Source organism: Notamacropus eugenii, chromosome 4, assembly GCF_028372415.1.
Source record: "Notamacropus eugenii isolate mMacEug1 chromosome 4, mMacEug1.pri_v2, whole genome shotgun sequence".
Lineage (NCBI taxonomy): Eukaryota > Metazoa > Chordata > Mammalia > Diprotodontia > Macropodidae > Notamacropus > Notamacropus eugenii.
The window spans coordinates 207,534,636-207,560,021 of NC_092875.1; the positions used below are offsets into that span (position 1 = coordinate 207,534,636).

General features: G+C 38.4%; 1 long non-coding RNA gene across 2 annotated transcripts in view; it reads right to left on the bottom strand.

The window, feature by feature from the left end:
* The window catches only part of LOC140500951 (uncharacterized), a 60,699-nt gene extending 59,534 nt beyond the window's left edge, over positions 1-1,165 (bottom strand). For both annotated transcript variants that reach the window (XR_011965985.1, XR_011965984.1), the window contains exon 1: positions 903-1,165. This is a non-coding gene — a long non-coding RNA (uncharacterized lncRNA). The remainder of the gene's footprint in view (positions 1-902) is intronic.
* Positions 1,166-25,386: the final 24,221 nt, after the last annotated feature.

Consider the following 25,386-nt stretch of genomic DNA (forward strand, 5'->3'; position numbering starts at 1 on the left):
TTATTTTCTTTTAGTCATGCTAAGCACATGGAGTCTCACCGGAAGGATGTTTCTGTCCACCAAACATGACAAAGCTCCCTTTGAACTCTCTTTGTAGCTCGTGTACTCTCAAGTACAGACATATAGTCAGTGTGTGTGTGGCTAATTTGCCTTTCTAATTCCATTTGACTAAATTTGGTTTGTCTTGCTAAAAAAAAAAAAAGCTACATGGATGCTCTGAAGCATTTATTTGATCTGAACCTTCGTTTCTCCTTTTTATCACAATGAAGATGAAATAGGAGTTTATTAAAGCAATTGAGATACTTCATTTTTTTAACTAGTTATGTGATCTTCATACTGTAGGGGAGACTTTACCCAGGTTTTTTAGAAATTCCCCATAGCTTTCTGGCAGAGAGAGAGATAGAGAGAGAGACACAGAGAGACACAGAGAAAGAGGGAGGGAGGGAGGGTGAAGGAGGGAGGGTGAGAGAGAGAGAGAGAGAGAGAGAGAGAGAGAGAGAGAGAGAGAGAGAGAGAGAGAGAGCAAGCATATCTGGATAGGCCCAATGGATCCTGCTTAGAGTAGGTTTTGGGTTTCGTGTATACATGAAACAAACAAAAAATTCCCAACAATTGACCTACTAAGTGAATGTATATCAGAGCACACCTTAAAAACAAAGGTTCCGAGGTTTTAGTGAAGGAGGACTGACTGGTACTTAAAAGCCAGGTTTTTCCCCTCCCCACTCACTCCTTCCCCAGAGCTAGCTTGTTATGCTTTCAGACCGGACAATACAACAGCACGTCTGTCTCTCCCCCTCTTCTCCCCAAATCAAAGATCAAAGGCTGCATTTGTAAAGCAAATAGTTGGAGAGTTACAGCCGGGTTTGATGAAAACCCACTCCAGGCCTCTTGGGAGATATTACCTTCCTCATTATTCCACTGATTGGCCTTATTTCATCCAAGGATTACTGCACATTCTCCTGACGGCTGACGAGCAGCTTCATGAATATACAAAATAATCCAGCGGCACTGGGCCAGCACTGATTATTATTGTGAAACTCGGAGGAGCTGCTTCAAATGAGCTGCTGGAGACGGTGGAACTCTTCCTCCTCGTTTTCCATCTGATTTTACCACAAGGATCCTTATTAGGCTATTTTTCACATGTCTGTAAGAGAAAGAGAAAGAGAGAGATATTGCATCTAGTTAAAAATGATCAGGGAATTCTGGGTACCAGATGTTTTTTGCTTAATATTGCAAAATGGCTTTTATTAGATTACACTAAGCACTTACTAACTACAGTTAAACTGCTTTGCAGAGAAACCTGATGGGAATAATGCCCCGAATAGTATTTTTTTTAACTCACCATCTCAAATTTGTACATTTATATGTGTGTCTAGTCATGTTTACGTGTGGTAGAGGTTGAGGATGGCAAGTGTGTGTGTGTGTGTGTGTGTGTGTGTGTGTGTGTGCGTGTGTGTGTGTGTGGAGAGAGAGAGAGGGAGGGAGAGAGAGAGAGAGAGAGAGAGAGAGAGAGAGAGAGAGAGAAAGAGAGAGAGAGGGAAAGAGAGAGAGAGAGAGAGAGAAAGAGAGAGAGAGAGAGATGCTATGGTTATAAAATTCTCAAGGACTGCTGCACACTGGTCCTGGAATAATTTAACATCACATTGAAATCCAGCCTCTTTGGCCAAAGAACTTGGCCAAGGTGTTAATGAAACAGTAATGATAGAGAGCAAAGGTGTTTATTTTCAGATTCAGTCTAGCAGAAACAGCTTTGACACAAAGTACCTCTGATGGTTCCAATCTCCTCTGATGGATTCAGACCCAGGGTTGAAGCTACTTGTTGGAATAGTACCTTTCTTCTTTTTTTGATGCTAATGCTATTTTAAAATGCATATGGAATATGATAGACAGCCCAGTGGAAAAGCAGCATCTCTGTTAGACCTGCTTCGAACAGGGCCAGGGGAGCATTCCATTTTCCTGCTTTAAAAAAAAAAAAATTAATCCCAATTATGCAAAGCAAAAAGGTGGGCTCCTTATTGGTTTTCAGTAGCCTCTAAACCAATCAGAACACATGATTTACTGCATTGCCAATTTAATATCTGATAAACAGGAGCCCTGTAATTGTCATTTACGGTTGGCTGCACTTGTTTTTAGTGTTGGTGAACTACTGAACTTCCTTGCGTAATAAATGTCGTATCCTGCATTTTGTAATATGTCACATGAAATAAATGACTAAACTGAATGACTCTCAGCTCTTTCCTGCTACTTTTGCCTCTCTACTAGTCAGCTAGCTATATTATATTTTCTGGGCAAAGGAGTTAGAAATCTGATTCATTGTCTTTGATGATGACAGGCAACCTGCCCTATTTCAAATAAGACAGAGCTTCCTCTAAGTGACATCTACCAATTGTTATTGAGAGGTGTAAAATCCAGTTACGTGGGTAGCTGTACAGTTGATGGAAACTTCTTTTAGAAGATCTTTGTTCATATTGGCTCCCTTGCCTACCCAACTTTCCTTGGAAATACATCTACCAAGATCATTTAGGTGGAAGCAATTTCAAAGTTATACAGCATTCTACAAATTCTTATGTTGTGATTGTTCTCATCTAGGTTCAAAAGGGCTCAGCTAGAAATGGCTATTGTTATTAATAGTTAATAATTATGACCATTATACACAGTACGATGATTTTAAACACTCTGCCATGATGAGACCACTGGGACAGCCCTCCTGGATTTGTGTCAAGAACCAGAAAGACTCTACCATATCCCATCAAAAGTTTGAATTCCAGGACTATTTCTGGGTCCAACCCAAAAACAAATTCCCTCGTGGCATGCTAGGAAGTTTCTACCAAAAGTGTGAATTTCAGAGCCCTTTCTAGGTAAAGCCTGAAGGCAAATTTCCTTGTGGCTAACCCTGATGGTTCTTAAGGCCTGTGTCAGAAGATGCCTACGGTTTGGTGTCTGGGAAAAATCTGTCAGGCGGATAAGGTTTTGCAGCATGCTGATGAGCAAACCAGTGCTACATTTTAAACAAGGCTGCTGCACACAGAGCTACCCCAGCACGGTAATTTAATGAATCTACATTTCATGACGGAAGTGATAAGGATGAAACATTTTAAAATAACCAAAAGGTAGATACACCAAAAAAGTCTGATGAAACATTAAATGAATGTAGTGTAACACATTATCTTTGCTTCTGCACATCCAAAAAGCGCAATGAACTAAAACATTGCATTAAGCCAAGAATAAAGCTAAAAATTAAATTGGCTCTGAAAGATCTAGTGTAGTGGTTTATGCACTAAGAACGCAGTAAATTTGGTCATTTAATCTCATTCTCTTTACCTCTGATATGCACACTTAAGAAGAACCCAAGGCTCATGGGGAAAAGCCCAGGGAAGGGGACTCAGATATATCCTTTCTCTTATCTGTTTACCTGGTCTCAAAATGTGGTGGGTGGGACAGATGAATGTTGACTTTTTTTTAAACTGTAAAATTGCTTTCATTTTCCAACATTTAAATGCCTCGAGTGTCAAGAAACATAAAATATGACTAAGTCTGTAACAGATAAAAACAAGACCCAATAAAGAAGACATATTCAAAAATATAATACTGCCCCTTCAAATCAATAAATAAAGACAAGCATTTCATAGACTAATGCATTTATCTATGACCATTATAAATTAGTTGCTTGCCAGAAAATACACTTCTTAGCACAAGTGCCATTATTTAAAGTTGTCTATTTAATGCACACTTAGTATATTTTCTCATCCAAAGCTGCACTGCATAATTAGACAACATCCATTCTTAAAAACTAAAGTAGATGCCAAAAATGCAATACATAAAGCATGACGTTTTACAAATTTACATCTTCAAAAGTTATGTGTGGTTTCAGATAGAAAAAAAATTGCAGAAAGATCACTCACTATATTCTAATGGCCCGATTTCATCTAAGTGTGCTTCTAGTATGAGCTGGCAGTAATGTAAGTTATAATGTAGTCATTCTTATTCAACTTCAGCGAATGGGTATTTTCCAGTGATTCTATTAACTGGACGACTGGAGAGTTGGCCTTGAATAGTTTACTCAATTGTCACTGATCATCTCTCCTTATGTCCCTGGGTCAGTTACTTTGGAGGTCAGTGTTACTGTGTGCCCAGGGACCATCAAGGTCTTCACTGACTTTGCTGTATTCCATCCTTGATCATTCCGGATCAACACCCATTTGATTTGCAGGCCACTGGAGATGATTTTACTAAGTAAGCCTAGAAAATGTGTGTCAAGCCTCTACATCCCTTCTGATATCCTCTCCTCAAGCATTTTCCCTTCCTCTCCCTCACCCAAGTCTTAGATCTCTCTGGCAGTACAACACCTCTCAAGTATAACCACATAGCCCCTAGCCCTAGATCGTTTGTTGTATTTCTATTTTATGTCTTCTCTAACAAGTTGACACAACATAACAGTGTTTGTCTTGTCACCAGATTATTACTCTAAATACGATGGTTATTCACAGTGAGTCATTGAATATTTTACCACATGGCAACAGAAGCAGCTTAGACAGGCACCTGTGCCTAGATGAGAGCTAACAGGCTGTCACAACACTGTCAAAATAGGAGATGGTACTTTTAGAGACATGCTCTTCTGTTTCCTTTTTTTTTCTCTCCAATTCTTGCACATTGTCCCTCATTCCCTTTTCCTTCTTTCCTCTAAGAATGATCAGTTTCATCATAAGGAGGTGACAGATGAAAAGACTGATAAAAGGAAACAGCAAATGGTGAGTGAGAGGTTTGCATGTAAAATTGGGTAGGCCCCCTGATTTGAGAATTGAAGGGTTTTACCCAGAAAGCAACGTTTCTTTCTACTTCTGATCCAAGGAAGTGGCTATAGACCAGAGGAGATTTCTGAAAGCAACCCTTCCTGTGGTTTCCACTTTCTTCACAACTGATCTAATTAGTGTAGAAAAGGCCACCTGATAAAGAAAGGAAAGGAATGGTCTTTGGGATAAGTACATTTTGGAACTGGACAGTGGGCGGGGCGGGGTGGGGGTGGGCAGTGTAACAATAAGGACCCCAGCATACACAGGAGGGCCTGCTATCACAGGTTCTTTGATCTGCTTTTCTAAAAGGAAAGGCAACTTTTGAGGGGTCAACAATCTACTTTAATCAAGCATATATATCATTCACTTAGTTCAAGGCGGAAAGTCAACACCCTGCACTTCAGAGAAAATACAGAGAAATAAAGACCAATAGATAAGGCTTCCAGCTGTTTGACTGTAAGCAATACATACATCACAGATCAACAGACAGATTCAACTGTCTGACCATTACATACAATACATAGTTAACAGAGAAAGAAGCACCAATATCTGGGTTTTCAAAGCTGGGGGCTCCTTAGCAGCTACCCAAAGTCTCATCTGGCCAAACAAACACTTCCAATGAGTAAATCCCAAAACAAAACCTTACCTCAGAGTATATACGCACTTTTCAGAGCCAGAGGGCATCACAACCCTTGTGAATCAGTGCCTCATTAGAAATTAACAAAAGGTTCAAGCATTCCTACAAAACAAATCTCCCCTAATAAAGATTCCCTTGATGTGCAGGCCCATTAATGGGTAGGGAAGATCTTTAACTCTCATTAACAGTACAACGGGAAAGGGGGAGCATGCTTACAAGTAAAGCAATGATATATGTTTCCTATTTTCTTATAATCATGCAATCTGCCAAAATTTATTAAATGCCTACTATGTGCCAGGAAGCACTGGGGATGCCAAAAGAGGTAAAAGGCTGTCCCTTCCTTCAAGGAGTTTGAGATCTACTGGAAGAGGTTACAATCTTATATAAAAATCCTTCATGAATCCTTGTGTACCATAAGAACAGGGAAATGTGTTCAGAATGTCATTTCCATATCTCCATTACTTCTATGCCACATCAATGAGATCACACAACATCCTTTTGTCATTGTCAAGGCATCCTGCCACCCTAAAACTAAGGGCAATGCCTTTGAGCTCAGATTCAAGACTTCTCATGGCTCCTTGGACTACCTAACTTCTCATGTATCTCCTTCACCACAAGAACAAGCCATCCCCTTTTCCACTCACCTTGATGCTTTCCTTATTTTCAGCCCTTTGTCTAGTTCTACTTAAAATGTTTTTCTCTCATCATCACAATAACTTTTTGATCATTAATGGAACTATTGGAATTGCTCCTTATCCATAAAATTTGCCAAAAGTAATAGGAAATTTTTTTAAAAAGAGCAAAACCATTTCCCATTGTTTTTTAGTTGCCAAATCCAATGGCTTTTTCTCAGTCCTCATTTTCCTTAACCTTTCAGCAGTCTGTGACACTGTTGATCACTCTCTCCTCCTTGGCATTTTTTTCTCTCTAGGTTTTTGGAAGACTTCTACCTCCTGGTTCCCCTACCTATACTTACCACTCCTTCTCAGTCTCTTTTGCTGGATCCTCCTCCAAATCATGCCCTATACCCAGACATCTATCAGGCTTCTTTTCTCTTTTCGCTCTATATTACTTTATTTGATGATTTCAACAGCTCTCATAGAGTTAATTATTACCTCTATGAGCATGATTATCTAATCTATCTATCCTGCCCTCCAACTTGCAGCTGACCTCCAATCTCTTATGCCCAGCTATTTTGCAGACATATTTAAACAGATGTACAGTAGATATCTTAAACTGAACATATGCAAAATGGCACTCATTTTCTTTTCCTCTAAACCATCCCTCCCCCTTCCTATCTTTCCTATTACTATAGCAGGTAATCCCACCCTCCCAGTTTCTCAGGCTCCCAACCTGAATTCTTCACTATCTCTCATCCCCTATATCCAACCTGTTGCCAAGACCGGATGACTTCTCTTTTGCAGCATCTCTTGAATACCCTCTCTTCTTTCCTCTGACACTGCCATCACTCAGTTGCAAGCCTTTATTACTTCTCACTAATAATAGCACTGGCAGGTTTCCCTGACTCAAGTCTTCCTCCACTCCAATCTATCCTCCATTCAACCATGAAAGTAATTTTCCTAAAGATGAGATCAAACCATGTTACTCCTTCTACTCAGTAAATTCCAGTAGCCCCCTATCACCTCCAAGATCAAATGCAAAATCCTCTGTTGGATGGTTAAAGACTTTCATAACCTACACTCTTCTTACCTTTCCAGTGTTCTTATGCCCTACTACAAGCCATATGAGCTTCAATCCCATGAAAACGGCCTCCCTGTTGTTCCACAAACAAGACATCCCATCTCTCAGCTCCTTGCATTTTCTTTGGTATTCCCCATGCCTGTAGTGTTCTCCTTCCTCATTTCTACTTAGTGACTTCCTTAACTTTCTTTAAGAGCCAATTAAAATCTTACCTTCTACGGGTAGCTTTTCTCAACCTCTCTTAATGCTAGTGTCTTTCCTTCCTTAATTATTTCCTATTTAATTTTGTACATAGTTTATTTGTGTATATATGTATATATTTTGTTTCTTGTCTCCAGAAATAGATTATGAGCTCCTTGAGGGCAAGGATTGTCTCTTGCCCCTTTTTTGTATCCATAAAGCTCACCACAGTATCTTATAAAGAATAGGGATTTAATAAATATTCACTTTTCAATTGATTATCTAATTCAGAATCTATTCTAATGTATCTACTACATGACAATGACTTGTTTTCTCATAAGCTGTAAAAATTTGATTTCTTTAATTCTGATATTTTCAGCTGAGGGCCACATCATGCAAAGCTGTAGAAAAGAATCTCAAGGGATGAAAAGGAAAGGATAAGTTGCAATTCAGGGTTATTATCTTTACCAATGAATAGGATAACTACACAAATGAGATAGTAGATTAATAAAGAATTAGTTAAGTAAATAAGTACTTCCAGTATGACCCAGAGGTATGTATGTCTAGATGCTTTGGTTGATGTTGGCATCACTCTTATTTTTTAAAGTTTTAGCCTACTAGCAGATAGTTAAGGGATCTTTGTGATTTACTCAATAAAATACTTCCATAACTGAATGAAAATATGAACAGTTTTATGGAACAGAAGAGGGCATCAATCAATCAACAAACATTTGATAAGTGTCTATTATATGCCAGACTGAATGATAATAGTAGAACAATCCCTGTCCTCAAAGAACTTGGATCTTACTGACAAAAATGTGTAGGGCTCAAATGACAGAGTGGATAGTGTATGGGATTGGAGTCAGAAAGATTTGAGTTCAAATCCTGCCTCAGGCACTTGCTAGCTGTGTGACTCTGGGCAAGTCACTTAACATCTCTGTGTCTCATTTCCTAATCTATAAAAATAATAATAATAGTACAAATGAGTTTACTTACATATCATCAAACTTTAAAACACCATATAAATTATTATTATTACAACATATAAAATATATGGAAAAATAAATATAAGGTAAAATGGTGGAAGAGTCAAGGCACCAGCAACTGTAGAAGAGAAGTTTTCATGTAGAATATAGTACTTGAGCTGGGTTTTGAAGGAAAGTAGAGGTCAGAAAGGTAAGAGTAAAAAGTCCATGAGCTTGAAGCCCCCAAGACATTTTGTGTCAGAAGACCTAGGTTTGACCCTTTGGGAGTTTTGTGACCTCAGTCTTTCTGAGCCTCAGCTTCACACTATAAAATGGGAATAAATAATGATATTATATTTGACTCACCTCATGGGATTTGTTGTAAGAACAAATGAGGAAAATTCATGAGCTCTCCAGTACTATTCAGCAACTCTCTGTGTCCAGCCATTTTGGACCAGCACCCATTGCTTTTTGACTCTTTCTCATCTTCTTACACTGTGCTGGCAACAGAATGCTGCTAACAGTCAGAGGAAACAGTGAATGATAACTGAAAGGAATAGTGTCAGACACTGGCTCGCTCTCATTGTGCTCCACTTGGGGGTCTATTTCTTTACATTAAATCTTCAGACTGACACTTTTTATTAGAGTAAACCACTGGGTGATCCCCAAGAGGCACAGTCAGCACGCATTCCATGTGGGCGCAAACATCTCGGATTTGCCTCTGGCTGTTCTGAGTGGGGGAAGGTGGGTGGGGGTGGGGTTCACCAGTGGAATTTCAGCAAGTGGCAGGAAGATAGGTACTGCCAATTTGCTGTGCTAACAGTCTTGGCCTTAATAAGAAGAATCTACACTGTAAATGCATGGCCACTAAAAATGAAGTCAGAGCTCTGCCAGGGAAGATCTTTGAAAAGTATTAAATGCTGTATAAATTGAAGGCCTTATTGCTATTGCACTGCTACTATTTATTATTACTACTACTATCTCCTCCCAGAAGCAGCTTCTTCAGGGGCAGCTGGAGGCACAGAGATAGATCACTGGGCCTAGAGTCGAGAAGACCTGAGTTCAAATACAGCATCAGATTCTTACTAACTATGGGTGAGTTACTTAGCCTCTGTGTGCCCCAGTTTCCTTCAAAGTATGAAATGGAGATAATAACAGCACATATCTTTCAGGATTATTGTGAGGATCAGGTATTATTTTTTTAAATAAAGTGCTTAGCACTGTGTCTGGCACATAGTGGATGCTATGTAAAAGTGTATTTTCTTCTTCCTACCCTCCCACCATTGCACCTGCATAGCCAGTTAACTAGGTCATTTTATTTATTAGTAGGTATTTAACAAATGTTTGTTTAATGGAATTGAATTAAATTTATTCATACTTTGGTATGAATGAATCAGGATGAAGGGTTGCTAAGATTTCCAGTCCTTGTATATGTATTTGTACTTGTCATTGAGAAGACCCTGCCAACAAAGTTATCATCTATAGTTATAAAACCTTTAAAAACAAGGGACTGGGAATAAGGAGACCTGGGGTCCAGTCAATCAACAAGTATTTATTTAATCCCCTACCAAATGCTAGGCACTAGAGAGGCATGTACGAGGAATGAAACAATTTCTGTAAGCAAGTAACATTTTCTAGTAGGAGTAAAATAAAATGAAAATGCATACACATAAATGTAAAGTTGATAAATATAAATATACAGGAGGGAGACAAGCCAGAAGTCTGTTGCAAAATTTAGGTGAGAGGTGATGAGAGTCGGGAACTAAAGAGTTAGTTATTATGAGTGGAGAGAGAGAATCAGATGCCAAAAATGTTGTGAAGATAACATTTGGTAACTGATTGGCCATGTAGGGTGAGGGAGAGCCAGGAGTCTGGGATAATGCCAAGAATATGAACCTGAGATACTATAAGGATCTTTGACAGAAAGTGCCTTTGACAGACAGAAGGAAGTTTAGAAGAGAGAAGGTTTTAGAGAGAAAATCGTAAGTTATCTTCAGCATGTTGAGATTAAGATCTCCCTGGAAGGACTAGTTAAAATGTCTAATAGGTAATTTGTAATTCAGGACTAAAGACCCCAGCCAGATAAAGAGCTCTGGGAGTCATCTGAGTAGAGATGATAGTTAAGCACATGGGACCTATTAAAGTCACTAAGAAAGAGAATGTAGAGGAAGGAGGGTAGAGGGACAAAGATAAAACTTTGGGGAAACACTCAGAGTTGTGGGGTGTGATATTGATGATAAGTCAAAAAAGAAGACTGGGAAAGACTGGTCAGACAAGTAGGAGATAAAGCAGAATATTGTAGTGTCATGAAAATCCAGGGAAAGGAGAATATTCAGGAGGAAAGAGAGGGTGATGAACAGTATCAAATGCAGCAAATAGATTTAAAACAACCAAACAAAAAAAGCAAACAACAACAAAGCCAAGTCCTGAGAGATAACCATCAGAATTGTAAACTAAGAGGTCATTGGTAATTTTGGAGAGATCATCTAGTCTTGCTCACTAACCATCCATGTGACTTCAGGCAAATTTCTTAATCTTTTAGGTCCTCAGTTTCCTCTTCTGTACAATGAGTATAGACAAGATCAGAAGCATTTAGATCACATTTTTAAAATCCATTTTCTTTTCCTCTTAGGGAAAAGTTCTCTGGTTTTCTTCCATTCCTAGTCAAGGAAAAAAAGAAATTTAACTGTTTTAATGAAAGGCATATGTTTATGGAATCACGTTCTGGATTCTTTCATGTAAAACTTCATTAATTATTACATTTTTTCCTTCACAAAGTCCTACTTGAATGCCTCATTATGGTGTAGAGGAGAGCCTTGATTTTCAAACATTTTATCAGAGGAACACAAGCTCTGGAAGTTTCCATATTGGAAAGACTTCTAGCATAATACTTAATCATAGATAGAGTTGGTTTTCGAAAGCCAACAGTTCTGAATGAGGGAGACTTAGAATTAGCCTCCAAGTGGCGAGTAAGTGATTAACTGTTAAGTTTGAGGCATGCCATGAAACATAGAGAAAGATAAAAATGCCCTTTTGGTTGGGTAGGCCCCCCCCCCCCTCATTTTGGAAGCAAGATGAATTCATCCAAAAATCATTTCTTAAGCACCTACTATGTGTTAGACATTAGGTGAGGCACTGAAGACAGAAAGAACAAAAACAAATTAAAAGTCTTTCACATTCCATCAGGGAGGAGGGAAGCATAGAAACAAAAAATTAAATAAACACAAAATCAGTAGAATAACTTGTGGGGCAGGTTACTAGCAATGGAGAGATCAAGACAGGCTCCTTGATATAAAAGGCTGCATGAGCTGCACCTTGAAGGAAATGGGAAATTCTATGAGTATACAAATAAACATATACTCCTAGTTATGTGCACATATATTTGTCTATATATGCATATAAATATATGCACATGTGTATACATATATAAAACAGCCATTCAGAGAATGTGTTTTGTTTGACTATGCATATTTATTATAAGAGAATTGTCTATCATCTTTTTTCCTGTGGACTAAAGGATCTTATGGAGAAAAAATAGATTTCTGTCAATTTTTTTTAGTAGAGATATAGGAGTGGTCTACAGATATGGAATATTGCATGCACTTTCAGATTAGGTTACTGCATTTTTAGTTTTGCTTAATTGGGAGTAATCTGTAAATGTCTATTGTATTAAGACAAAACATCAATAAAATTTTTGAGAGAATCTGAGAGAGGGAAAGAGACAGAGAGAGAGACAGAGAGAGAGAGAAACAGAGAGACAGAGAGTGAGAAACAGAGAGGCAGACAGAGAGACAGAGAGAGAGAGAAAGAGAGAGAGAAACAGAGAGAGAGACAGGGAGGGAGAAAGAGAGAAGGGATAAATGAGGAAGGTGTTGTGCAGGTAGAATTGACAGGATTTGGCGACTGATTGGATCTGAGGTAAGAGAAGTAAGAGCTAGGAAGGCTTTGAGGTTATGACTCTGAATAACTAGAAGAATTGTGGTACCTGAAATAAAAATAGGAAAGTTGGGAAAAGAACACAAGGAAACAAAAAAGATGATGAGTTCTGCTTGGAACTTATTAATTTTGAGATGCCTACAGAGCATCCATTTGGATATGTTTAATAGCAGTTAGTGATGTGGGAATGGAGTTTAGAAGAGAGACTAGGACTAGATATAGACTCATATAACCATGGGACCTCGTTAGATTACTAAGAAAGAGAGTGTAGAAAAGAAAAGCGTGTCCAGGGCATAATCTCAGGGTACATTCAAGTATATGGAGTTGGAGAAGAATTTGTTCTGTGAAGTTTGGATTCAGTCAAAGGCCACACTTGAGGACCTAGAGGACTACATGTAGTCTTGAGACCACAGGTTCCCTACCCCTGCTCTAGAGACTCAGTTTTCCACTGGAGTAAATTCTTTGAACCTCTATTAGTGCCTAGTCAAGAAAGTTCTCTCCCTGAAGGTAATCCCAGACCCGTTTGTAGTGCCAATACAATATCTCCAGTGCCTACAGCAGCTATGAATATCCTGGTGCAATTCTGAATCACAAAATACAACACTCTCCACATGAAAGACAAAATCAAAACATTTATTCAGACACCAGAAAGCCAAATCTGTCATAGAAACAAAGAAATCCATACAGAATAACAATGTGGAGGACATCACCATCCCCGAGGCTTCCCACAAACCAGCTCCATTAAACAAAATACAAGCAAGCTCTTTCCCTCACACTAGCCAGCAGCCTGCTTGCCTACATTCTTCCTAGATCTGACTAGACTCTGACCAATTTCCTCTCAGCTCTACTCTAACTCTGCCTCTTCCTGTTTCACCTATTTAGCAAACTCCTCACACCACAGGCCCCATGTGACTCAAACTTCCATGTGACCCAGGTGGGTCACATGGACCTATTAATGAATGGGAAAGCTCTTCCCATTTAAATTACTCTTACACTCTTTTTCCCAAACTCCTCACACAGCAGATTCTGATTTGCTTGGAAGTATGCTAGTGATATCCTAATCTGTCCCAAGACAAGTAAAAATACTGACAAACTTTTGGAATTTCTCTGCTGCCCTCTCGGAGTTATTAATGTAATCAGGGACTTTGAAGAATTGTGGAAAGAGACAATGTAAGTTCTTCTTTGTGGAGGGGAAAATTGGAGGGGAGGGGGCAGATAAGGAAACAAAAGGTATTGCGCTGCTGAGTCCTTTCATCCTCCACCCCTGTGTCATTATTAATAACTCAAAATGATAACTCCCATTTATTCAGCACTTAAGGTTTACAACAACCTTCTAAGTAAGTAGAAAAAGTATTATTACTCCTATTTAACAGATGAGGAAAATGAGGCTCAAAAAGTTTAGGTGATTTGCTTAGAGATCACGTAGCTTATAGGTACTAGCACTGGGCTTCTGATCAGGCCTAGAGTCAAAAGACTTGGGTTCAGGGCCCAGCACTGCTACTTAAGAGCTGGTTAAGTATTCTTATCACCCAGTGTAGCCCAACTACAACAAAACTCTTACGGGGTCAAAAAGTCTAACAATGTTTCTGAAGCCCATCTTGATTCTAGAGCCCTAATATTACTCACAGTGGAGACTTTCCATGTCCTAAGTGATAATAATTGACTAGGATTGGTAGCATATGGCAATCCTACGTAAAGGGACATATTCATTGAAAATATTTATTGGTCAAAGGACTTATTTAGGTTATGTTCTCCTCAAGTGGAGATGATAGCACACAGTGGTCCAAACATGAGAGAGTCGAGGTCACAATATTTACTTGCTTAGAGGGCATATTTCAACCTGAGAATTGAAGCAATGGTGGAGGAATTTATATGAAAATTCAAATTTCCCTAAAGTCCAGCTGAGACAATTACATAGGTAAACGTGGCATATTTAATGGAGTTTAAAAATATGCTTTCTAAGACTTCATTTCCAAGTCTGAGAGTACACAGATTATTTGAACATGAAAATTTGTACCTTTGTACTCCCTTCTATTTACAAGTATGATTTTTTTATTGTTTGTTATGTATTAAACTTTTGAAGATCCATGTATTTTATAAAAGCTTTTATTAAAAATCCCAACTTTTGGATGGCTATCCAAATTGAATCTGAACCCTGGAACATCTGAGCTGTAAGATGAGTTATTTTCACACAATCTTGTTGAATATAAAGGTCATTCTTTCCTGTAGACCTCAATTCTAGTGAAATGCTAAGGAATTATTCTTTAATTATCTTGGAGTTGGCTTGCTACAAGGAAAAAGCTTAGGAAATTAAAGAATAAGTGGAAGAGAAAAGAGTTGGGGAGTGAGTAAGAAAAGATGAGGAAATGGGAAAGACTAAGATGAGAGGGCTAAGCAGGAAACATAAGAAAATAAGGACCAAGAGGAAAAAACCAAAAACAGGATGAAGAAATAAGGCCTATTATGTTTGGAGAGACAATCTCTCTTGATTCTCTCTGATTCCAGAGTTCAAATTTAAGGGGCAGGGAGGAAGAGGGAGTTGGGAAAAGGATGTCTGGGATTTTTTTCTACCATATATAACATTCTTTCTGTCTCTGTCTCTTTCCCTCTATCTCTCTGCAAATGAAACCTTTGACTGAAGCAAGTTATTCACAATACCCTGCAGTATCTTCTGGAGCTCTTTAAGCACAAGAGGAGGAAGGTCATAGGCTGCTAAGTAAGTAAGCTATGGGTCAGTTTTTTTGGTGTATAACTTACTGTTGCAATATGGCTTTGCCCTTGACTCAAGCTTAAGTCTCTTTTAAAAGTGTTGAAGGTGTAGAATTTCAGTTGGCCAGGACCTCAAGAGCCATTCAACATAACTCATACTGAAAGACAATCCCCTCAACAAATGGTCATCCAAATCAAGTACCAGATGTTCAGGAGGACTACCACCTCTGGTACAAGGGCTTGCTAATAATCCCTTTTTAGGGGCTAGTCATCCACCTTTGGTGTGATTCACCCAATTCTGAATCTCTAAGCACCTTTAGCATGTGCAGTACCACATCTCTGTAAATCATCTCTAGAAATGATAAATCAGGTTGAGAACCCCAAAACTGCCAGGGAATTAGGGGGATGTCTACCCTGATCATGTTGAAGACTTTTTCCTGGCAGAATTAGAAGATGAGAACAACTTGTTCCAATGGCCATGAAGGCAGCTGATGCAGGTGCAATGGAAAGCATAAAGCTTCATCCAGCATTGAAGACACCAAGGTCATCTACTGCATCCTGGTCCATTGCTAGTCATCTTGATTTCTGTCTTGCCAATAGACTTTGATGACTCAGGAAGAGTGATACAACTCTGTATAACTCTGCCTCACTTCAATTCATGCACAAGTTAAGACATCACCTATGGTATCATTGCTCCCCTTCAAAAATGAAGGACAAACAGCAAACAACAAAGACATGAGGTGAAAGGAAACCTGATAGTTCCCAAGGCAGTCCATTTCACTTTGATATAGGTCCAAGAGTTAAGAAGTTGAGTTGTTATTGTTTCTTCCCTAGCTTACTTTCAAAATAATTCCCTTTATGGTTTCTAAGCATTGTCCCCAGTTCTGCCTTCTGAGGCCAAGAAACTGAATTCTAATTGTTCTTTTTCCCTGACAGCCCTTCAAATATTGAATGTCAATTATCACTACTCATATACTTTATAGCATGATAATAATCATAGCTAACATTGTTACAGTACTACTATGTGCCAGGCATTATGCTAAGCATTGAACAATTATTATCTCAATTGATCCTCACAACAACCCTGGGAGGTAGATGCTGTCCATTATTATTCCCCTTTCACAAATAAGGAGACTGAATCAAACAGAAGTTGTGATTTCCCCAGGGTCACATAGATTATAAGCATCTGAGGAAATTTACACTAAGAGCTTCCTGATTCCAGTCTCAGTGCTCTATCCATGCACCACCTGGTTGCTTTCATGAACTCCAGGTCCTCTGCAATACCAATTTCCCACCCCTGGACAATCAAGTGTCTCAGTGTTCTTCCTAGATGTGATGTACAAAACTCAATACAGTAATTCAAATATTAAGGAGAAAAGAGAAGATCATTCACCTATGTATTCTGAACCCTCCTCCCTTAAAGCGGCTTAAGATTCCATTGACTTTTTTGGTGTTCGGGTCATGTTTTTGACACATAGTGAATTATTGTGAAGTAACTTGGTTCCTTACCTTATAGAAGACTTCCTCCTGGTCATACTCTTGTGGAGATGCAGGTGGGAGAAGACTCAATAAATCAAGTAATCAATTTAATCCCTCAATCTCTGCCTTTCTGAGTTTCCACATCTGAAAACGGGTGTAATAGTAACTACCTTGTGGGGTGATTATGAAGATCAAATGAGATAACATATGTAAAGCACTTTATAAGTACTAGCTGTGATCAAATACCTAGTCTTATTCAGGTAAAGGATGAAGTGCTGAGGTTATAATTACAGAAATGACACCTGTCAAACCCTTAAAGAGCTTTCTCCCTTATGAAACAACATGAACCGCCTCCCAATACCACAAATATTTATTAAATGCCTACTATGAATCAGGCACTATGCCAATCTTGGGGGTTCAAATTAAAAAAGAAAGACATTCCTTGCCCTCAATTAACTTATGCTTTAATGGGGGGAGACAATATATGAAAGGGCAGATAGAGTGCCAGAGTGTAGCCGATGATGGTGGAGTCTAAATCAAACAGAGAAGCTGGTGATAAATGAAGAAATGCCCAGTGTTTTGAGTCCCTTATAAAAGGAGGTTATGGGAGGAGGGTTTTGGTAGGATTTTTTTGGGGGGGGGGGTGTTTTCCTCTGTCCTCTAGCCCTCCAGTCAGAGGCAGAGATAACTGAGGAGGTTTGAGGACAAAACTAATCTCTATGAATATGAGTTTCTAGACAATAAGATTATCTGATGAGTCTCTCTCTGGCAGGGTATAATGAAGATGATGATGATGGAGTAAAAACCAAACTGAGCAGCTGATGGCAAATAAAATGTGTTCATGGAAGTGGCAATATGTTCACAGATAATTGTAAAAAGAATACATATATATATATATATTTACATATGTATGCATATAATACATATACAGATAATGGAAAAAAGAATATAAGTGGAATACAGTGTATATGGAACAACACATAGGCTAATTTGGTAGGAGTATAGATCCTTTGAGAGGAAATAATATGTAATCAGACTAGAATAATAGTTTGGAGGGATTAAGGTGCCAAATAGAGGAGTTTGAACTTTGTAACATTGTGAAGGGCTTTAAATGCCGAATAGAGGCCTTTATACTTTATCCTTTGGGCAATGGAAAGTCACAGAAATTTCTTGAGCCAAGGAGTAACATGGTCAACCCTTCACTCTAGGTATATTAATTTGGCAGTTGTTCATAGGATGGATCAAAGAAGGAAGAGACAAAATGTAAATAAACCAATTAGGATGTTACTGCAATAATCCACCTAAGACTTGATGAGGGCCTGGAAAAGGATGGTTGTGCTCTAAGTAGAGAGAAGTGGTGCAAAAGGTATTAAGTATATAGAATTGGTAAATTTTAGCAATTAATTGGATACGGGGGCAGGGATGAGGTGAGGAGGATAGGGGAAGAGTTAAGGTTAATTCCTAGGTTCCCAACCTAGATAAATTAGAAGAAATGTAAAAGTTAAGAAGAAGGTTAAGTTTAAGGGGAAAGATGAGTTCTTTTTAGAATATGTTGGTCTTGACATGTCTGTGAAACATCTAGGTGGAGATGTCACACAAGCCATTGGAGAAGCAAGCCTTAAATGTATGAGGGATAAAAAGGCTGGATATATAGATCTGAGTCAGCAAAGTGGCACATTAGATAGGTTGCTTGACTTAAGAGTTGAGAAGATCAGAGTTTGAATCCTGACTCAGAAACTTACTAGCTGTGTGACCCTGGACAAAATATTTAATTCTCTTTGTCTCAGCTCCCTATAAAATGGGGACCTATCTCCCAGGGTATTATGAGGATCAAATGAGGTAACATGAAAAAACATTAGTGTTCTATATGAAAGCTAGCTACTATTGTTGTCATCATCATTATTAGGTCTTATCTGTAGGTCATCTGCAGAGAGATATTAGTTGAATATGTGGGAACTATCAAGATGATTGAGAAAAATTAGAGAGATAAGACAGTAGGAACCAGGATGGAGTCATATAAAGATAGAATGGAAACATGAACAATAAACATGCAAAGAAAACTGAGGAGAATGGAACTCAGAGAAGGAAAGAGAACTGACAGCAATCAATAAACATTTATCATTATTTATTATGCTTTGTAAATGCTGGGGATACAAAAAGTGGGAAAAGAACATTCCCTGTTCTCACAAAGTTTACTATCTCATGGGGGAGACAACATGCAAACAATAAGGTACAAAGCAAACTATATTCAGAATGTGAAATAAAAAGCAAAGAATATTTAGAAGGAGGAGTTAGTCAACACTGTCAAAAACTGCTGAGATAAAGAAAGTTGAAGAGTAAGGAAAGGACGTTGGATTTTTCAATAAAAGGATCAGTGTTGACCTAGGAAGGAGCAATCTCAGTCAAGTTGTGGACATGCTTCTTTTCTTCATCTATACTGTTTCATTTTATAATATCATTATTTTAATTATCTTCTCTATGCAGATGGTTCTCAGATCTATTTATGAAGCTCCATTACCTCTCCAGACCTCCAGTTTCGCATCTCCATTGCTTATTAGAAATCTTGAACTGGATAGTCCCATAGATGTCTTAAACTCAACATGTCCTAAACAGAATTTAGATCTTCCCTCCCCTCTTCCTAATTTCCCTAGTATTGTCAAGGGTGCCACCATCCTCCCAGTCACCCTGACTCAAAACCTAAATGGAATCTTCACTCTTTCAACCCCATAACCCATTGCCAATCAGTTAAGTCCCATCATCTCTATGTTTGTAACATCTCTCATATGCACCTTTTCTCTCTCTCTTGAGACTGAAACTGCCCTGGTACAAGCCTTCATCATCTCACACCCGGACGATTGTGGTAATCTTCTGTTGGTTTCTTTGACTCAAGTTTCTCCCCGCTCCACTGCATTTGTAGCTCATTTGTCAAATTAATCTTCCTAAAATGCAAGTCTTACCACACCACCCCCAATTCAATAAACTCTAGTGGTTCGCTGTTACCTACAGGATTGAATATAACATGCTATTTGGTTCTTAAAGTCTTTTGTAACTTTACAGGAGCCTTCCTACCTCTCCAGTCTTCTTACCCTTTAGTCTCCTCCACGTACTCTACAATCCAGAGACATTTGTCTTGTGGTTCCTGCCATGCCTGGAATGCTCTTCCTCCTCATCTGCCATTTCCTATCTTCCCTGGATTCTTTCATGTCGCAGTTGATCTCTCCTTATGCACAAAGCCTTTCCCAGTCCTCCTTAACTAGACTACCTTCCCCCTGAAATCTTCCCTAATTTATCTTGCATACGGCTGATTTCTACATACTCGTTTACCTGTTGCTTCCCCCACTGGACTGTCAGCTCTTCGAGGACAGGGATTATAATTTGTCTTTGAATCCCTAGTGCTTATCACAGTGCCTACAGTATCATAGGTGCTTCAGAAATGCTTGTTTATTGCCTGACAGAAACCAGATTGCATGGGTTAAGAAGTGACTGTGAGGTGAGAAAGTAGAAACTCCAAATAGAGACAGCTATTTCCAGGATGTTGAATATGAAATAAAAGAAAAATAAAAATTGAAAGCTTGAGGACATAGAAGGATCAAGTGAAGGTATTTTTAAGTGTATAAGAACATCTGGCCATGTTTTTAGCCAACAGAAAAGGACCCAGTGGATAAGGGAAGGTTGAAAAATAGGTTGGCGTTCTCTGAGTCTGGTTCAGGGGATTGAACAGCTGAGTTTGGTTTAGAAAAATTTTTGGTATGAGGTCTCCCCCTAGGATCAATCTATCTATCACAAGCATCCCTGAAGTACCTTTATGTGCCAGGGACTGTGCTAAGTACTGGAGATAAAAATGCAAAGAAAGGAGCAATCCTTACTCACAAAAAGCTTACATTCTAATTGGAAGAGAATAAAATTACATATATATACATATATATGTACAGGAATATCATGAGAACTCTTAACATTGTTTTTGTCATGGACCCCTTTCATAATCTGACTCAATTTAAGAGCTCCTTCTTAGAATATATATACATATATATATATACACATATATATATATTTTAAACAATTGAAGAAAATGTTAAATTTCAGTTAAAGGTTAATGAAAACTATGTATATACACATATGTGTGTATGTGCATATATGTGTATATACACATACATGTGTGTGCATGTTATATATGTTCAGGGAGCCCAAATGTGGATGGGAAATGTATTTATACAGATGTATATATGTATATGGACACATACATATCCACTTGAACACATCTATAACCTGGATGGGATATATATGTATCAAATCCATGTATGAGTATGCCTGTATATGCATTATATGTATATACATATATGTGTATGCATATGTATATGCATATTGTGTATGCATGTGTATATGTTTGCATATCTGCATACATGTTCATGTGTTCAGGGAATCCAAATGGATAGGGACTATATTTACACACACATGTATATGTATATATACCTAATAAACACAACACACATATAACATGGATGAGACATATATGTACACACATGTACATCTATCACATTTGTGATCTGTGTGTATTCACATATATACATATATAATTTATGTTTATATGTATACATAGATTGCATGCATGAGAGTACATGTACACAATACACATATACACCTCCATGTTATATGTGTGTTTGTTTTTGCATTTATATATGTATATTATATGTGTGTGTACATATACAAACACACACACACACATTGTGTGTGTGAATGTGTATTTCCTGTCCATGTTCAGTGTTCAGGTTCTTCTGAAAAAAAAAAATCCATACATTCCTTGGGGAATCTGTGGAGCCTAGGTTAAGAACCTTTGGTTGGAAACTAAACCTTGGATTTCATTGGTGTATGGAACTTCAGGTGAGGAAAATTCCTCTATTAATCCAGGTTAGCACCTACTTTGAAATTTATACTCTTAGAGAGTTGTCTAGAGTGCTGAGAGATGAACTTACCAAGATCACACTGTCAATTTGTCATTCGAATTAACAAGTATTTATTAAATGCCCATTATATGTCAGACACTATGCTACACTGTGGGGATATGAGCATAAAACATGGAGCAATCTATGAACTTACCTTCTAATGAGGGAGACAACAAGTACATTTAAAATGATGCAGTATAAATGTAAACTTAAGGCAGGTCTTGAACCCAGGTTTTTCTGGACAGCCTTTTATCTACTATGCCATGTTGCCTCTTATAAGCACATACAGAATAAATGAAAGAGAGTAAATTTTTTTTAAAAGGCTAAATACAAGGGAATTTAGGAAGGAGACTACCAGCATTTGGAGGAATCAGGAAAGGGTAGAGAAGGTGGTGCTTCAGCTAGTTCTTGATGGAAGAGAGAGGTGTTCTCTTCCTTGACAAGAGTGAGGAGGAAGTGCAGTCTGGGCATGGAGGATGACCAGCGGAGGGGACACACACACACACACACACACACACACACACACACACACACACACACACACACACACACACACACGAGGAGATCGAGATGAACTGTTATGGGTGAGGAAAGGAGAGTTTGACTAAATCACAGAATGTAGGAGGCAATTAGACAATCATTAATTAATTAATTAATTGAACATTAATTAATTAATTAAGCCCCTATCAAATGCACAGTATTGTGCTTGGTATTGGTGCCTCTTTTTTTTTTTTTTAATACAGTTTCTGTCCAATAAGGAGATCACATCTATAGGGAAGATAAGATGGAAACAAATGACTATAATAAAATTAGAATGTGATAAGGCCATCAGAGAAGAACAAAATACTATGCAAGCAGTAAGGGAAGAATAATGCCTACGCTGGAAAATAAGGGAAAACCTCGAAGAGGAGACAGCTTTTGAGCTGGTCCTGAAGAATGCAAAGTATTTCAATAGGTTGAGATGCTTACTAAATAAATGCTTAATTTCCTGCCCTAGAAGTAAACTGTCCTCAATGCTCTTAGTTTACATTTTCCCATTTTAGCTTTTAATACTAGCCTTATGTAGGCAATGAAGGGATGTAGTAGAATAAGTACTGGACTTGGAATCAAGAAAACTTATCTTCATGAGTTCGAATCCAGACTCAGACACTTACTAGCTATATGACACTGGTCAAGTCACTTAACCCTGTTTGTCTCAGTTTTCTCATCTGTAAAATGAGCTGGAGAAGGAAATGGCAAATCACTCCATTATCTTTGGCAAGAAAACTCTAAATGAGGTCATGAAGAGTCAGACATGACAGAAAAATAAACACTAGCCTTATACAGACTACTATCCAAACTGGACAACGGAATGCTTAATTCCCTCTGTGACTCTGGATCTGGGTTTATATCCTCTCTCCTGTTCCTGAGACTATACTGACACACACACACATCCATACTACTTCCCCATCACTTCCACTAGCATCATCCCTTCCCATGTTGTAAGGGCACCATGAAAGGTTTTTGCGTGGTGCTATGAAATGGTCAGCATTAACAAGATGAATTAGGCACTGGTGAATAACATGGATTAGCATGTGGAGAGACTTCAGGTAAGGATGCCAGTACAAGACTATTTCAGTAATGACAAGGGTCTGAATCAGGCTGATTACAGTGGAAGGGACGGATGTAAGAGATATTACAAAGGTAGAATCAGCAGGACTTGGCAACGGATACCCATTGAGTCATTTGGCTTCTCTGTCCTCAGTTTTCCAATCCATAAAACTGAGGTGCTTCTCTTGACTTTTACATGGAGCACATCATAAATAGCAGAAAGAATCTCACATCTGAAATGGCAAGATTATAATCTATCATAGCACTGAGAACTCAAGTGATAGTGACAGAGCCCAACACATAGTAGAATTAACTCTTGGGAAGGAAAACAAGGTGCTTAGCCTTGATTTACTTTTAGGTAAAGGGAAAAGAGCAGCACAGCAGCAAGTACAGGAAAAACAGGCAAGTACCTGGGGACTCCTCTGGCCAGAAAGGATGGAGATCTGGTACATGGAAAGGAATGCTAGATTTGGTATCAAAGATCTCAGTTCTACTCCTGATTCTTCCACTTACTAGTTTTATGACCTTGGATAAGTTAGTTAACATGGACCTGGGTCCGAGTTTCCTCATCTATCAAATGAGGAGGTTGAAGAAATGGCTGCTAAGGCCCCTCCATCCAACTCTTGATCTTTAATCTTATGAACTTAAAAAATAGGGGAAAAAATAGGCATTCAAGCCTAGGTCCTAAATGAAAATAAGGTGACTGTCTCTTCTAGATAAATAGACAGATAGATGGGTAGGTAGATAGATAGATAGGTAGGTAGATAGACAGATAGATAGATGATAGACAGACATAAACACATGTATACAAACACATACATACACACATGCATGTATGTATATATGTATATGTGTGTACATATATCTCCTTGAGAGAAGAAACTATTTTTTAAAAATTAGTCTTTGTATCCCAATTCCTTGCATTCTTTGCACATAGTAAATGTTTTATAAATGATTAATTAAATTGAATTCAATTTCAGTAACTCTAGGAAGCAAATGGTCTAATATTTCCCTCTCCCCGCCCTGCTTCTCTCTCCTCCTCCCCAATAAAAGAAACTGTATAAGCAAGAAAGTAGACCTTTCTTGGTTAAAGATTCCCTTTGAATAATGGGATGCCATATCAGTATAGATAATAACAATGCATATCTACATAGTGCTTTAAGTATTACACAGCATTTTCCTCACAACAGTCCTGTAAGGTAGGTAGCGCAAGTATTACCCAGTTTTACAGGTGAGGAAACAAACACAGAGAAGTTAAATTCATCCATGGTTATGGACTAAGTAAATATCAGAACATCAATTTGAATTCAGATGTCCTGGTGACCCTCAAGTAGCCTGCAATATAGTACAAGGCCTCTTTGATGTTCCTCACACAAGAATTCCATCGCCCTACTCCAGGCATTTCATTGGCTTTCTCTTATGCCTGGAATGCCCTCCCTCCTCATCGTCATATCCATTCTTCCCTCAGGTCTCAGCTAAAGCTCCCTCTTCTCCAAAAAGCCTTTACCTATCATCCTTAATCTCAATGCCTTCCCTTTGAGATTACCTCCAATTTATCTTGTTCATATCATGTTTATTCCTATTATCTTACTCATTAGAATGTGATCACTTTGAGAGAAGTTGTTTCTGTTTTTTAGGAGCTGGTGGGTCTTTGGATTGCCAGGTTTAGCACAGGTGCTTAATAAATGCTTGTGGACTGCCAGATTTAGCACGCTTTTTGACTAGCTGACCCCACTCCACATTGTATTTTTTAGAGGAGATGAAATCAAAATGAGGGAAATTGAATTAGAGGGAGAGAGGAGAATCTGGAGAGGTAAAATGTCACTTGGAGAAGATCTGATAGGGGAAACTAGCACTGAAATTCTAGTTCTCTCTTTTCCTTCTTTCCCCTCCTTTCCTAGCAGCCACCATTTTAGAAATAGGAAAGGCATAATTTATTACTTAGAGTGGGATATGCAAGGGCATTCTTCCTCAGGAGAAGAGGCAAGGGTTTTGTTGTGTTTTGTTTTCTTTCCCCCTTGAGATTTGAACTCATGTCCACACCCTTTACCTCTCTGCTACATCCAAGAGAGTAAGAATTGGCATATCTGAAGGATGCCTGAAGAAAAAAAGATAATACCTCTGAGAATATGGACAAAAAGAGTGGGGGGGGGAGGTAATTGAGTGTGGGGAAAAATCAATAACTTTTCTCTGGGCCTTAAAGAAAGGGTCAGATTAGCTTCTAAATGGTATCTGCATATGCATTTTAATCATACATCATCCCAGCAACGTAAGTGGTTACAGCATAAAATCCACAGGGTTGAGGGATATTGGTTGGTTTTTTTTTGTTTTGTTTTGTTTTGTTTTATTATAAAATACTGAGTACAAGGGTTATAAACACACAATACAGATTATCAGACTATAAAAAGGCATAACAATACAGTATGATTCATTGCTGGCATGGGCACAATATTTTGCTG